This window comes from Petromyzon marinus, chromosome 33 (assembly GCF_048934315.1).
Source record: "Petromyzon marinus isolate PM22_M1 ecotype Great Lakes invasive population chromosome 33, UKy_Petmar_22M1.pri1.0, whole genome shotgun sequence".
Lineage (NCBI taxonomy): Eukaryota > Metazoa > Chordata > Hyperoartia > Petromyzontiformes > Petromyzontidae > Petromyzon > Petromyzon marinus.
In genome coordinates, this window is record NC_133699.1 from 164457 (window position 1) to 180202 (window position 15746).

Consider the following 15746-nt stretch of genomic DNA (forward strand, 5'->3'; position numbering starts at 1 on the left):
CTGAGTTTGATTTCTGGCTACAGCTAACATCGGTGACGAGTGATATCTTAAAAGGTACTGCACCCCCCCCACTGCCCATTATCACCAAGCTGTACTGACCAGCGTGATAAAGTATGGTCAAACAATATCCATGACCGAGAGGCCGTATGGATCTCTTCAAACAGCAGTGGAATGACAGTGCTGTGAATAACTATATTAGTATACTCTTTGGTTCTTTCGGTAAAGTCACGTAGGTATAAAATAAAATAAATAACGACGTTTCGGGCGCAACACAAGCGTCCGTCATCAGGTGGGAAAGCATGAATTTACCGAAAAAAACAAAGACTATGGTTCCTGCAGTCACGAAAGCTTCAAATCAAGATATATTAGTATAGTTATTTAATTGAAAGAGCATAATGTATGTAATGTTAAATACTTTTGTAATAAGAACACAGCACTTCATGGCCGACACAAATTAAAGATACTGATGGATTAAACGGCCTTTTATAACTTATCGAGTTGGACTTTTGTGTTTTTTATGGGAAGAATTAAAATAATCAAGAACCCACAAAGAAATAATACCAGGGCCGCAGAAGAGACTCCAGGATAATGCGCTCCAGCGTGTGTCTATCCACTTTTCAATCTTGTCCCTTCAGAAGTGTGCTTGGACCATGATGCCGTGCAGCAGACAAATTAGCCGCTCGCCATAACTAATGCATGGTATGTGCTATTTTATGCTGATAAGGGCAAGCTTAAAATTAATACTTTGATCCACTACCGAGCATTCTCGCAGCAGAGCATGCAATTTTTATTCAACAGTATAAATATGGAATATAAATACGGCAAGAAAGAATCACACTAACGAATGCTACAACTTGGCCAGGGCTGCAGTTGGCAGTAAAATGCAGATGAGCAACAACAAAAAATGTGCTCCATAGGATATGCTAATGGAGAGTGGAAGGAAAGCACTGATAACACTATGTAACACAATTTTTGTTCCTGGGTAGTAGTAAGTGTTATTTCGTAATTGCTTATGCCTAAAAAGTATAGAAAATGCCTATTATTCCCCACAAACTTAGCTTTTGTGACCAGGACAGTGATATTTTGAAATTTACCTATTTTCAATGCGAAAACGGGCGAATTTGTGTCTTTTCGTTCACATAAAATCAGAAAAAACAACATATGAATCAAAATTTACATGTATTTATTCTAAAGTAATACAAAAATGACTACAAAAGATTTACAGGTGAGAAGTTTTTCGAGATTTAGGATTATACTGTAAATCACTTTCACGAATCAGCCCCCAAATGTAGTCTCCCATCATGTTCTCGTTATACTGTCCTTGGTAGTGGCGTTCAAAGTCAAGTATATCCTGGTGAAAGCGCTCGCCTTGCTCCTCCGAATACGGTCCTATGTTCTCCTTGAATTTAGCAAGATGAGCATCAAGGATATGGACTTTGAGGGACATCCTACAGCCCATTGTGCCGTAGTTCATCACCAGAGTCTCAACTCGCTCTGCACAGTTTTCGACCTTGTGATTGCCCAGGAAGCCACGAGCCACTGCGACAAAGCTGTTCCAAGCCGCTTTCTCCTTAAGAGTGAGCTTCTTGGGGAATTCATTGCACTCCAGGATCTTCTTTATCTGTGGTCCGACAAAGACACCGGCTTTGAACTTTGCCTCAGACAGCTTAGGGAAAAAAGTCTTGAAGGTACTTGAAGGCTGCCGACTCCTTATCTACAGCTCTGACAAATTGTTTCATAAGATGTGCAGTGGTGGCATCAGCACCTTCTGGGGGTCCATCAGTGGCTCCCACTTGACGTTACACAGTGTATTCGGTAATGGGAAGAATAAGCAGAGTATGTTACCCACAACATGCCCCAGGAAAACACAGTGCAACAACATGAAATTATATCCTATAAAACGGACACGTGACGATAAAGGTGCAGCCCTGAAAAGGTATCGCTTACACCACTACTACTGTACTGTACGGTACTCGCAATAGGGCCTCCACTCGAGGGAGCCCCTCGACAGGATATTTTGGCCCACTTTTGCACTGGCTAGACGACTAGCAACCCACACTTTATCCCACCACACACGATTTGCCGATCGACTAGCTGTGGCATTACCATTGCAGGGCTGCTCTTTTTACTTTTACCGAAGGGGAGAACTATTTATTACCTAGATGTGTCGGAAAATCCATCCAATCATTAGCATTTTTCACATATAACTGGGCAATCATTTCTGCAGAAAAACATGGAAAAAATAAATGCACCAATAGCGCCCACCGAGTCAACTTGGATAAGAGGGAGTCTCACTGTAGAGAACGTCATCTGTAATTATACTCTATAGTATGTGCAGGAATTGCACTTCATTTGTGAACTTGGGAGAGTAAAATAAAAACCTGGCAGTAATTTTGAACAAGTTTTAAAAGTTATTGACTGTTGAGACATGTAAGTGGGATTGGTCAGGACACATCGCTCAAAGGGGTGATGGCCAATGGGTGAGAATAACTACCGAGTGGCAGCCAAAAAAGGGAACGCGCAAGATGTGGTCCACCCCGAATATATATTCAACTTCTTGTGCACCGTACATTTCCAAACATGCTAATCGGAGGTGGAGAAATGAAATTGCCTCAGGTGTTGGGTGGATTGGTTGCATCGTGGGACTACGAGGGATGGTTATGGCTTGGAGAGGCTTTCATCCAGCAGCGGACTGATTATGGCTGGTGATGACGATTATTATTTAGACTTAAAAAAGCATGTTCTATCAAAATGTATTGTAAGCAAGCACAGCCAGTGTCCCGTGCACTAAGCTGTCAGTTACGGAATGCGCGACACGCATGTGATGCATCCTGACGCTTGCTTGGAACGCCGAGTAGTGAAGGAACAAACCCCAGGCAGCTTTAACCGGAAGCCTTGGACTTGCTGCTGTTTATCAAACATTGCTTTGGAAAGAATTTTTTAAAACACAACCCTCATACTTTTGATGTTTTCACACATGCACGCGCGTGCATAAAGACAAAGACACGCACGCACGCACTGCCAGCGCTGCACCTTACAACTGCAGTGAAACCAGACAAAAAAATATGAAAATGTTTGTGGGCTGACATCCAATGCTGTCATGTGTCTACAGGTGGGTTCTTTTCATTTATATTGGGGCTGTCTCCAAACCCTGAAGCAGCCAAACCTCAATAGCGTTGTCACCTGATTTATAAAAAAAAACAGGACATTAACGGAATATCTCATGATAGTAAAAGCGATGCGTTAAGTGGAAGATTTACATATTTCCAAGGACATCAGCTATCTCAGAAAGAGAATGATTCTGGGAAAACTAGGACAGGTGAGCAACCCTAACACACACATCTTACGATGCAGCCACACACGCACACAAGCGCACCAGAATGAACGTACACAGAGACACACGGATGGCTGTATCAAGTGCCTATGTTGAAAAAGTGGTAAATCAATAAGGACGGGTGGTTGAAACGAGAAACTCGGCGTGAGTGTTCGCAAGTGGTGTGTGAGGAGGCGCCAACATTTCTGGTCTCCGCAGCAACTGGCAGAGGGGCCCGCACCAAGCAGACATACGGTTTAAGCTAAGCAGCAGCACTCTTTTGAGATGCCTTGAATTCCAGTGGCAACATATTGCCTCAATACGTCTTCCCAGATGCGAGCATTTGCACAAGTCGGTTGGGCCTTGCCCCCTCCCTCCATGTCCCCTGCCTCCCACTCGGAAGACCCCCTCCTGGAGACCATGCCACAAAGCCACAAAAGCGCCGCGGTAAACAAGTGGAGAAACACTCTAATCCGTTCTCAGCGAATTCCTGCAAATACATACTTGGAAACAAAGCTTTAATTAAGACAAGGTGGCTTTTTCTGGCTTCTCGCACAGCGTGCTTATAACCCGCTGATGTGGAATAAAGAGCTGAATGACCTAGAAGTCTTGAGACACTCATTAGCAATCAAGAACGTAAATGTGTATTTTTTTTCAAGACTCTAATAATGCAGCCTTTATTTTTTCCCTCAGGTCTCTCTTGTGAAAGACATTTGTCAGAAGTACTGATTATTGTTGTACTTGAATGGCTTACTCTGCAGTCAACACAATGCAGTAAAGAATGATACAATGATTTTCAAAAGGCAATTTTCTTTTGTCTCCTACATAGAATCAAAGCACCCCACTGCGGTTTGCTTTTCAAATAGACACATTCCAAAAGATGTGTGCTTTTTCTCTTTGCACAAGTGTAAACGTTGTACATTTTCTTTTGTAATTTAAATTGTTATTGTTGTAAAAAACCGGTCTGCCCTGATCTGAAGAGCAGATAAAAGGACCATTTCTCATTTGGCTGTTGTTTGACAGTAGAGGCCTGCTTGCCTCACCTCAGCCAACAGCACGTATCTATGATAACGATTCACTGACATCCTTTGTTTAATCTTCTTGGTTCTTTCGGTAAAGTCACGTGACTTTACCGAAAGAACCAAGAAGATGAATCCTTGCAGTCACGAAAGCTTTAAATCGAAATCCTTTGTTTAAGTCAGGTAAGAGCTCATTGTCCACGACTAAAATCATCCAGAATGCACCCAGGTCAGATCTCATAAGCTAAGTAGAGTTGACCCTGGATAGTATTTGGATGGGTGGCCACCACGCACAAACAGGTGGTCATAGGACGTGAGGCTATGTGGCGGGCTTTACAGCAAAATCCATTGTTGTACTGTAATATTATTCCACGTCTACGCAACCCCCCTCTCATCAAACTGCACTGACTACCGTGGTGAATTATGACCCACATGGCACAGGGAGGCCCTCATCGAGCAGCGGATTGACAAAATAGGCCATAATCCCATGGAGATATAACATTTTCCGGTAATTTCCACATTTTAAATGTGGGCATGTGACACTGGCAATTTAGTGGCCCACTGATAATAATGTCACAGCACTGGTGCGGTTCAATAGACGAATATTAGCAGGGTAAATAGCAACCAGGAGGTTACCCATACATGGACACGTTTAACTTTTGGTATGTTCAGTAATGTGTCTATGACTGTCTGCACAAAGCATAAAACACCGTAAGGGTTTTCCCCTTAACTTATACCGCGTTAAGTAAATTACAAACTAAAGGGTGCTTCCCCTTAAAAGTTATTGTTGCCACCTGCCACTGATACTATGAGGTGCACGATCACTAGGAAAACAAGTGTGCCCTTTAACAAATATTGTTCCGTGTCGCAATATGGAACTCGGGTACAGTGCAGAAAGTGTGTGCTCGTACTAGATATCTGGTATTTCTCCTCAAAATATAATGCGTAAAATAATAAAATAGCATACGAAAAGTGCACATTAATAGCATACAAATAACGTAGCATTTAATAAAATTTGAATTTCAAGTGCTGCACTTGACATGCAAATCGTGTCTAAATAAAACTAAGGTTGTTTGATCATTTTTTGTTGGCATGTGGCAGTATCATTCAAAAGTTCCTATAAATAAAAAAAAGCTTGTGACTAATTTATGAAAGACATACATTATAACTTTTATTTTTTTCCCCAAATATCACCGTCAATTATTTTTCAGCCAACTGAAAACATCAAACAGCTCTTACTAGATTAAACATTTAATTTCCTCGGATCAGAGTGAGCCTGGAAGGGCTTGGCAGCAAGTCCTTAAAATTTAAACATCTTAAATGATGGAACGATCGGCCTGCTGTGTTCCACCAACAGCAACCAAATTCCACATCAACTGGCAAGTCCTCTTGGCGCCATGGAAACCAGAGTCTGAGCGCGTAGGAGGCTCACTTGATGGATCCTCATGGTCGGCTTGTTTCCCTACTGCTGTTGAGGGGCAAAGTGTACACCAGCTGTATGAGTAATCCCCTATAGGAAACGCTAAATAGTGCATCGTGGTAAATTTATGAAGATAGGTATGCATGTGTTTATACATAGCCATTTACAGGTGTTTTTATGGTTTGCTGTGTGGGTGTGTTTAGCCAAGAGATAAGCAGTGTGTAGCAAAAAACAGGCGCCTTTGGGTACAACAGGGCACAGGCAAAGGCACCGGCAATATATATGAACCATAATCTGACGCCAAAACGATTGAGAACAGGACATGAAACTCTTAAAGAGTACAAAGTAAATCTGAAAAACTATGTGACGGTTCCTTCCCTGCCCCCATCAGTCTTCCAACCAACTCGCAGCCTGCTTCGTTTGGCCACCTAATTCCACCCACTCTCCTCTGAATCCCATTGTTAAGGTCGCAGAACACTGGGTTGCAATCGAGTTCAAATGGAGCGCATGGCATGAGCACCTGCAGCCCAGCAGGAGAAAGCTTTGCACCATTCCAACGGGTGGGTGGGTGGGTGGCTACAGCAGACTGCCACGGAGTCCTAATGAAAAGCACTTCAAGCACAGCAGCTTTGAAACCCAGTACAGTGAAACTCCTATCCGAGGTCTTTTTACCCACTGCTCCTATTACTGGCAGCCCCAATCGACCTGTGAAAACTCCCCATTTTACTTAGTTCGCTATTATATGTGTTGCATCAAAAATAACATGGTTTTATTTGACAACCCGCAGGGGTAGCCTTTGTCATAACTGTCATCAAAATAATACAAGTTTTAGTCATGCTGGGAAAAAATAATTTGAGACTGCTGGTCAAGATTCACTTCAATAGCCCTTCATCCAGACAGAACAAGAAAACGTTAATCGATGTGACAACTGAAAGAGTTGGCAGTTTATGTTAAGACTGAGACAAATAATCGGCGATTTGATTTTAGTTTTCAAATATGAAGCTATTGATGAACTCGGGCTGGCTGTATGGCCCAGCGGTTTGCACACTCGCCCCTGGGCTTGACAATCACAAGTTGAACTCAAACCTCAGCCATGTGAGAGGGGCATACTGTGGGAACACTATTCTCAATTATGCGTAACTTCATTCATCTGTTTTTTAAATAACACCGCATGACACTTTACACAAATGTAGGCCATTTTTACGTCAGTGACATGAAAACATTTCAAGAATTACTGCATACAATATTACTATGGTGCCGTAACTGTCTCTGATGCGAGTACTTGGGACAAAACACTTGAAGCGTTGATTTGGAGGTGATCGTTTTCATTCAGCAAAGCTGCAAACAAAAGCAACATGGCACTTCGAATCGGGAGAGTTTCAGTGGCAGCTGGTGGGTAATTATACTGGTGGGGCACAGCAGCACATGGTGTAAAGGAGTGTGGACGTATGTAATTTAATATATCAATAAATACGAATGTCTTGCTCAGCTAAAGATTGCAGGAAAGGGTACGAGGCTGACGTTCCCCTTAATTTCCCATAAATATAAATAAACAGTGCAAGCGAGCATCCCTATTTGCTGTATTAATTTAAACGACGGTGTAAACCCTTGCGTGATCTCTCAATGCAATTCCACGCATACATATTTCTATGCTTTTCAGTTTTAGTTTTATTTGTCTGTTGCTGACCATGCTCCTGAATCGTATGGCACAACTAGTATGCACTTATTAAAAACCTTCTCCTTAGGTACTAAAATAAAAAGTGCGGTCAATAATAATAATGGAGTGGCAGCCAAGGAATGGAACGCATCTAAGAGTACGAACACCTTCCAGGGAAATGCAGAGGCTCGGTGGGGTTTGTCACACTACAGGCTTGTAAGAGACGTGGAAAGGTCATTGCAAATGATGACACTTAGGAGCGACTCGGTGGACTCTCAATTGAAGCCGAGTAGATATTTCTAAGTTGGAATGCAATAAAGTAAGAATCATGCCTTATCCATTCAGAAGGACAAAGGCTGGCATGGTATATTGCTTAATTCTACTTCTTTGGTTCTTTCAGTAAAGTCACGTAGAATGAGAATAAAATAATAAATTGATAAAATAAAATAACACAATAATATTCTCACGACGTTTCGGCCACAACACAAGCGGCCTTCATCAGGTGAAGGGACGAGACTGTCTGGTAGGACAGCGCTGGAGTGAAAGAGCCACGTTCAGATCACGGCCTTTAAGCTGTGTAGTCCATTACTGTGTATAGAATAACACTCGATGGACAATGCAACTGAGCGTTCCACCTAGTAACGTTATTATTACGCTTTAATCATACACTGTGCCTGGACAAGGGCTACAAATGGGTCCGATGCACGCACACGCTGAAGCTATTGAACTGATGGAAGGGGACACTTTTAAACAGCCCAAATGTAATTACGATATGGAGTGCTTTTCGTGGTGTAAGGGCGATAAGGGTTTTTCAGAGGCATAGGAATGCGAGCGAACAGAGAGTACTACTGTAGTAGTGATTTGTACTGTTGGCGTGGCTGAGCCAGTGCAGTTTATTGCAGGCTCATTCCGACGCCAGCATCACAGCTCAACCTCAGAACAATGTCCTCTTTGCCTTCAGTCACCCGCCTGCTCACTCGCTGCGACGCCTTCCGTGTACACAGCAGTTCACTTCAACGAGGTCAGAGGGCCCGATCTAAAAATTCGTCCACGCACGCATGGGGTAGCGTTGCCTGCCAACTGACCTCAAAGGCTTTCATCTCTTTGCCCATTAAAAAAATTAACTAAGACAATGCCCCATCCAAAAAAGACTCTACAGTACAGTACCCCCCCCCCCACCACACACACTACACATACAGTATACGGTACACACTACACATACAGTATACGGTACACACAATACAGACACAAAGCCAACAATCCCACATACGGCATTTAACAGACTGTTGGGTCAAGTACTGTTGGCTAGTGCCTATGAAAGCTGGCATGGCAACACGAGGATGTGGTCTTGCTAACTCGACTGCTGGCGGCTGCCCTTGTATCCCCACCGCTGGTGTTGACACACTACAACAGGTACTCATTTGTGTATTCATTTTACCCAAGCGGGAGGCCTGGAACCGGCTCAGATTTTTGCCACTGATGTTGGATGTGGTGGCGAAACAGACAAAGGTAGTGACTGCGTTCCCAGCGCACAGAGTGTTAGGACCACTGCAAGAACTGCCCCCCAACCCCCATTTAACACGCAGGTAAACACATTACTTTGAAATGTGTCCCACGGCTGTGTGATTGGCTGAACCGCCAGAGCTTTTGTTTGGCCGAGACAAGTCGTTGTCGTCATGATACAGTAGCTGGTAAGCCAATGACAATGCTCGCTCGGATACAACAGACTGTGACACCCTGGCAGCTTACATATGTTTGTGTATATATATACAGTGCACGTAATGTATCTCAGAATGATTGACGGGGAAAAAAACCCCAAAACTGAATAATATACCCCTAGAATCACTTAATTAGGCCTATATGAAAGAGTGGGTTTTCCACAGGTCCATCATCCAAAAAAACAAATGTTAATTGTGGCGTACACATTAAATTTCACCAGACTTCAAAGTGACCATTAAGATCATCCTCGTATATACGTGCACAGTACTGTAAAATACGAACTGCGCCGTGTAACATTTATGTACCCGAGTTTGTTTTTGAATACTTTGAAGACGGATATTTTGCATAAGATGTATTATATAAGCGTCAAACCAGCTGCTCTTGGTGATGCTCTTGCAAAATACACTCGTTTACACTGGAGAGACTGTGGGACCTCACTTGTTTACCCTCAAGCTGAAATGACATCATACATGACCTATGAACATGAGTCATCCGAGTAGCCAGACATTGCATGTTACTGCATACGTAAAGATTTCAGCAGGACTCTTCATACGGGTAGAGCACACACCAACAATTGGCAGCCAAGGGACAGAATGTGGTCAGTGTTCACGTGAATGACCATAAGTTAATCTGCACTGGAACAACAAAACAAACCGGAACAACCGCCCACAGTCCAAGTTTATCAGCAGTTGAATGTTTACAGCATTACATTTTGACTGCTTCGGACAGACACCGTGGCAGATACTGGATGTAGTTTAACTTGCTTGGTATGCAGAGATATGACCGCTTGATCGTGGCTTGCGCAAGGCAGTACGCGACATGCACGCACACACCAGCGTATATCCAGAGTCCAACCGGGTTCACGTGGCACGTCACTCTAACAAGGGATTTTAACAAGAGGGATAGAATGCACACTTCACCTGGCCCACGGGGGACAATCATTATTACTCAGCTATGAAACTGTAATTTATTGCATCTGCTATTTTATCGGACCACACATTGCGTACAGTTGCTCTTTTTACAAAAGCATGTTTTGATACACGAAGGGTCAAAATTGGCTACGTGCATTGCGTTGTTTATTTATCGTCTTAAAACATTACCTAAAAAGCCACTTGTCTACGTCTCTATGTGCCCTTGATATGAGGAATCTTGACTTAAATCTTTCGTGACTGCAAGAATTCATATTCTTGGTTCTTTCGGTAAAGTCACGTAAATGGAAAATTTAATAAAAAAATAACTGATAATAAAATACAATTAAAAATAATAAATTGAAAATAAAAGCAAAAAACCCACGACGTTTCGACCGCAACTCAAGCGGTCTTCATCAGGCAGAGAGAAAACAAAGACCGCTTGTGTTGTGATCGAAACGTCGTGGGTTTTTTGCTTTTATTATTTTCAATTTATTATTTTGTTTTATTATCCGTTATTTTAATTTTATTTTCTATGTACGTGACTTTACCGAAAGAACCAATAATATGAGGAATTTTACCAATTTTAACAAAAAAAAACATTCTCTCAATAGCCAAAGCCTTTAAAGCCACATTTTAGGGGGTCACAGTGCTCTCAAAATACGACTGCAGAATACATAATAGAAGCAATTCCAAGCTATTCAGACAAAACATTCATGCGCCAGCCCAAAACCAGCACCTCATTGGCATCTGGGGGGGCAGTTAGGGGGTGGTGACCACCTTTCCAGATCAAAGGTCACAATCCAAGGTCACAACGCATCCAAGCACGACCATAAAGGCGCAGCATTCCACAGAAATGCGCACTCACAAAGACACAACGGTAGCTTAATTTCCCAGATGGAACGAATTCCGTTGCAACTGAAGAAGTGTTGCCTAATAAACTCATGCTCGTTAAAAGCTCTTACACCACAAGTGCACAGCTGCAACAAGGAGAGCACAGTGACGCTCATCTTGCCATAAAGGTGCAGCGATGCGTAATGTTTAATGCAATTACAGACCTATGTACAACATCTCGCTTGCCACAATATTATGACACGTGTCTCTTAATGTCATTCAAACACGGTATAACCTGGCTTTATGTACAATCGATATAGGTGTGACTGGAAATTATTCCACCTTAAGTCAAATACAAAAAGATTTCCTATCATCACCAACCCTTGCTCTATTATGACTCATTTTACCTGTTCATGTGCAATTGATGAATGGTGCAAAGTCCTACATTACATATTCTTGGTTCTTTCAGTAAAGTCACGGAGAAGGGAAATAATAAAAATAAAACATAACAAAATAAAATTCTCACGACGTTTCGGCCACAACGCAAGCAACCGTCCTCAGGTGACTTTACTGAAAGAACCAAGAATATGAATCCCTGCAGTCACGAAAGCTTTAAATCGAATTTTTTTCCTACATTACATGTACAAACTGTATAGTATGTACAAAAACTGCATGTACTGGATTCAGGGGCAATGACACAGTACTGTAGAACTGTACATTTTTTACTCAGGTTTATGTTACCTGGGTGGTAATATACAGCGTGGCCTTGAAATGCCAGAATAATTCAGTGCCCGGGTACACTGCAGTCTGTTCATGTTATTCACAAAACACCGTTATTTCATTGAGGATGTAATTGATCCAATTTCATGTTTGCAATGTTATTTATATTGCAAAATAAATAGTTTACAAATTACCACTCTAAAACCACTGAAAATCACAAGCAAATTCAACAGCACGGAATCCACCGTTGCCCTGTACTAAGTTCACACAGCTATGCTTCTCTCCTTCACCAATCAGCATTGACCAGCGTGAAGTATGGTAAAAACAACCCAGTTTAACACGTAGGCTTTCGCGACCAATATTATTCATAATAAAGGTTTTTGGGTTAAATCGCGTTTATTTATAAATGTGTCGTAACCCTCCACCACCCGACACGGCCAATCAGCAAAAAAAGTGTCACGTTGACAAAAGACAAATAATTCACTACTTTAGCCCACTGGTGTGTTGAAGAGTGAATCCACATTTACAGTTTGAGTACGACGTTTCGCTGGTAAATACATCCAGCATCATCGGGCAATTCGCCACATGACCCGCAAAGGCGTGGGGGGAGGCCTTCATCCAGCAGTGGGCCTATACTCTACATGATTGACCAACAGGCCCTACATACACATTGCACATTTACATGTGTTGATTTGAGGCTAAATGTAATTGTAGGGCAATGCCTAACACGCAAAAGGTCATTTCTAGATAACAAAGGGTGCAATTGTGACGACAGGATCAGTCCTCCCATCATGTCTTTCATCGTGCACACAGCCTTGTCTAAACACCAACTCAAGGGCCGAACTTGTTGCCATATTATTTTGGACAGCAGTGGGACAGACAAATGAGACAACCGTTTTCAGAGTTGACAACTACTTCGGAAAGCATAATAACCAGGTACAGCACTAAAACAAACGTACATAATCTACAGAATAGTGCATCAAAATACACACGTACAATTGTCTGCACGAACGAGCAACAGCTTTGACACAATGCAGGTGGAGCACAGAGGGCTTTTAATGAACGGCAGGTCTCCCAAAATCCACAAATGTGAACCTTGATTATTTCTGTTTAAACGGAGAGGAGCATTACAAGTTGGGTGACTCCCGTACACTGTACGGTACACACAATCTAACGAGAATGGTATCACACCAACACATGCATCCTGGCCACAGAAGACACACCCTGAGTGGAATAAATAGAGGTCGACACATCCATCCACAATGCTGCCCGAAACCCAGCCATTGCTTGACAACTTGGCAAAATACTGAGCTTGTAGCGAAGTAGAAAGGGGAAAACCGGAGACACTTTTCCTACACTTTGCACTTCTATCGTGTTTGTGTATTGTTTATTGTTGCAACGTTCTGACCCGCCCTTATTGGGCAAATGTGAAAAAAGAGCTTTATAGCTCATCGGATTCCTCCAGTATTTTATTTCTGATACTGATTAAAGTTAAAGCCAAAACGTGGGGGCCAAAATGTAATGGGTACACTGCTTGTGTACAGTATGGGGCCGTCCATAAATGACGTCACGCTATTTTGGAGGATTTTTGACCCCCCTCCTCGTCACACGGCGTCACAAAAAGTCAGACCCCCCCATCAAATATGACGTCACAAAGCTCTGCCCCCCCCCCCCCAAAACCATATTTCCATCTTGAAAATAAAACATGCTTCAAATCGCCTTAAACTATTGTCATTGTAGTGCGTATTTAATGTGGCGCTGCACTCTGATGTTGTAGGAAAAACATTTATTAAAAAGTTTATTTAATTAAGTAGAAAGTGTTGTCTATATTTATTTCAAGTTGCGCATTTTGATGTGACGTCACATTTCTCAATCCCCCCCACTCGTCACACATCGTCACAAATGTCTGAACCCCCCCCCCCCTAGGTGCGTGACGTCATTTATGGACGGCCCCGATGCACATGTAAGTCTAGTACAATGTTAAATATATAGATCTTAAATGACTACCATCCAGCAAAGGATTGTGTTGGAGTGTACCCCCGGTACACTTAGATCGATCTGAACACGGTGTTGCATACTGAATAATGTAAATACAATACCGTATTACACACTATTGGTTCATATACTTTACATATGGCTCTTACACAATAACATACTTCACCACTCCGGTCACTGCGGCTTCGTGAAGTGGTGGGCGACGATAAACCCACGACCGAACCCAAGTTGCTGTAGCCGAGTTCCACAGCGCTCTCAACCTGACTCCAGAGTGGGTATGCGGTATCGCGTTGTATAAACACTTTATACTCCAATACACGTATGCATATATAGGAGTTAAGCAGATGTGCTGCATTGTAACTCTCCGAATACGTCATCTGGCCAACGTAGAAGAGTAGGCCAAATACATATCTACATGGGCTCGGCAGTGAAGTGAGAACCAAGCGGCTGTACAGGGTGGTCATATGTCTTGTGCCCCCCCCCCCCCCCCCCGTGAATGACTCCTAACATGCTTTTCTTTGAATATTCATTGTTTTAAATACAGTAAACCTTTTTAGAGAATCAAATGGGGTCACAAGACACCTGGACCACCGTGTACAACTGCTAACCTTTACCTAGTATTTACACGTACTATATTGTCCATGCGTGTTTACCGGAGTGAAAACTTCTTACCTTAGACGCCTCAAACGCCACGGGCTTCCTCCTCCGAAAATCAAAACCCTTCACCTGCAGCAGCAGCAACGTAGACTCCAACTTACATCTCTCGCCTCTCCGGTCAACAACCGCTAGCGACGGCAGATCGGCAACGCCGGGGTGCAGGCGCGAGCTTCATCTTCATCTCTTCCAGAATAATATATCTAAACAAACTTTGGTGAAACTGTCTTCTCGCCTGCGTATCCTATCAAGTTGTCTTACTTCCTCCCTTGGCTGTAACTCACAGTGTGCCCCTACCACCACGCCGTGTGTGTACGCTCAAGACGACCAGTTGCTGCAGTACTTTGTTACGTTTCCGACGAGGAAATTCACGCACGCTTCCAATCTTCAGCGGTTGGTGGAACGAAATTCTAAACGCGTTAAGTCTCCAATTGTGTATCTTGGTCTTACTGTTGACACGGCTATAGATGCCCTGGTCTGTGAGATACGACGACGACGAGGATGATGAAGAAGAATAAGAAAGAGGAACAGCCTACCCGAACGGGTATCACTTTGCGGCTGAGCCACGCGAACCTGCGCTGCTGCTGCTGCCGCCACCGTGGGCGCGTCACGTTCACAATTCGCACAGCGCATTGGCCCCGCCGCTCGCGCGCTGCCTCCCAGTGACCTCACCGAGGCTGCGCGTGTCGCTGCCTCGCAGCCCCTTGCCCTGTGACCACCGCGTTACAGACTGCACGTGTGGGGGGGGGGGTTAGTGGTGAGCGCGCTACGCGAGCTGCTCTCGGACCGGACCACCCGAGTTCGATTCCCGCTCACGACCTGGCGCGGACCCAAAGGGGGTTAATGGGGAGTGAGTGCCCCCTCCTCCCTCTCTTGAGACCCAGGAAATTTATACTTATTGATATTTGCCTGCGAAGATGCATTTTTCTACGTTTTAAAAGCTTGAACTTAAGCCCCCCACCCCCGTTGGGAAGTTTATAGATCCGCCGATGCTCACGGCCAACATCAGTGACGGATATTGGAACCGATCATGGGCCACCTCCAGATTGACTAGAAGAAAAAAATTCGAATACAAAAACGGTGACCGGTTGTCGTGAAACAACCCATGCCAATTTAATCGTTAATTAAGCCACCGTGTGATGCCTTTGTTTCGCAGTTAAGGCAAAGGGTAAAACGGCAAATCTGCAACCCTGAAATTGCTATCCTGGCGGAATGCCACCACTAGAGGGAACCTCAGAGGATATCAGCTCTCCTCTTCCACGCTGACAAGATGTGTTGGGAGAGGTGGGCAAACCCAGACATTAGCCCACCACACAAAATCTGCCGATCGACGAGCTCCAGTGAACACATTTATACCGCTGGGTGGACAGAGGCGGAAGGCGTTTTAGAAACTTTCCCAATTGTTTCAACCACCACGCAGGGAGATTGAACCAGCGAGCTCTGGGTTGCAAGTCCCGATGTATTAAGTATTACCCCCAAGATAGCTGGTCAGTGTGGTAGAGTGGGC

At 43.6% G+C, this 15746-nt stretch overlaps 1 protein-coding gene across 5 annotated transcripts in view; it reads right to left on the bottom strand.

Annotated features, from left to right (window-relative positions):
- LOC116948260 (signal-induced proliferation-associated 1-like protein 2) overlaps window positions 1–15421 on the bottom strand; it is a 154617-nt gene extending 139196 nt beyond the window's left edge. The window contains exon 1 of one of the 5 annotated variants that reach the window (XM_076071401.1): window positions 14258–15421. The gene's annotated coding sequence lies outside the window, so the exon portion shown is untranslated. The remainder of the gene's footprint in view (window positions 1–14257) is intronic. The other 4 variants (XM_076071404.1, XM_032964751.2, XM_032964747.2 and 1 more) reach the window with 4 other exon arrangements.
- Window positions 15422–15746: the final 325 nt, after the last annotated feature.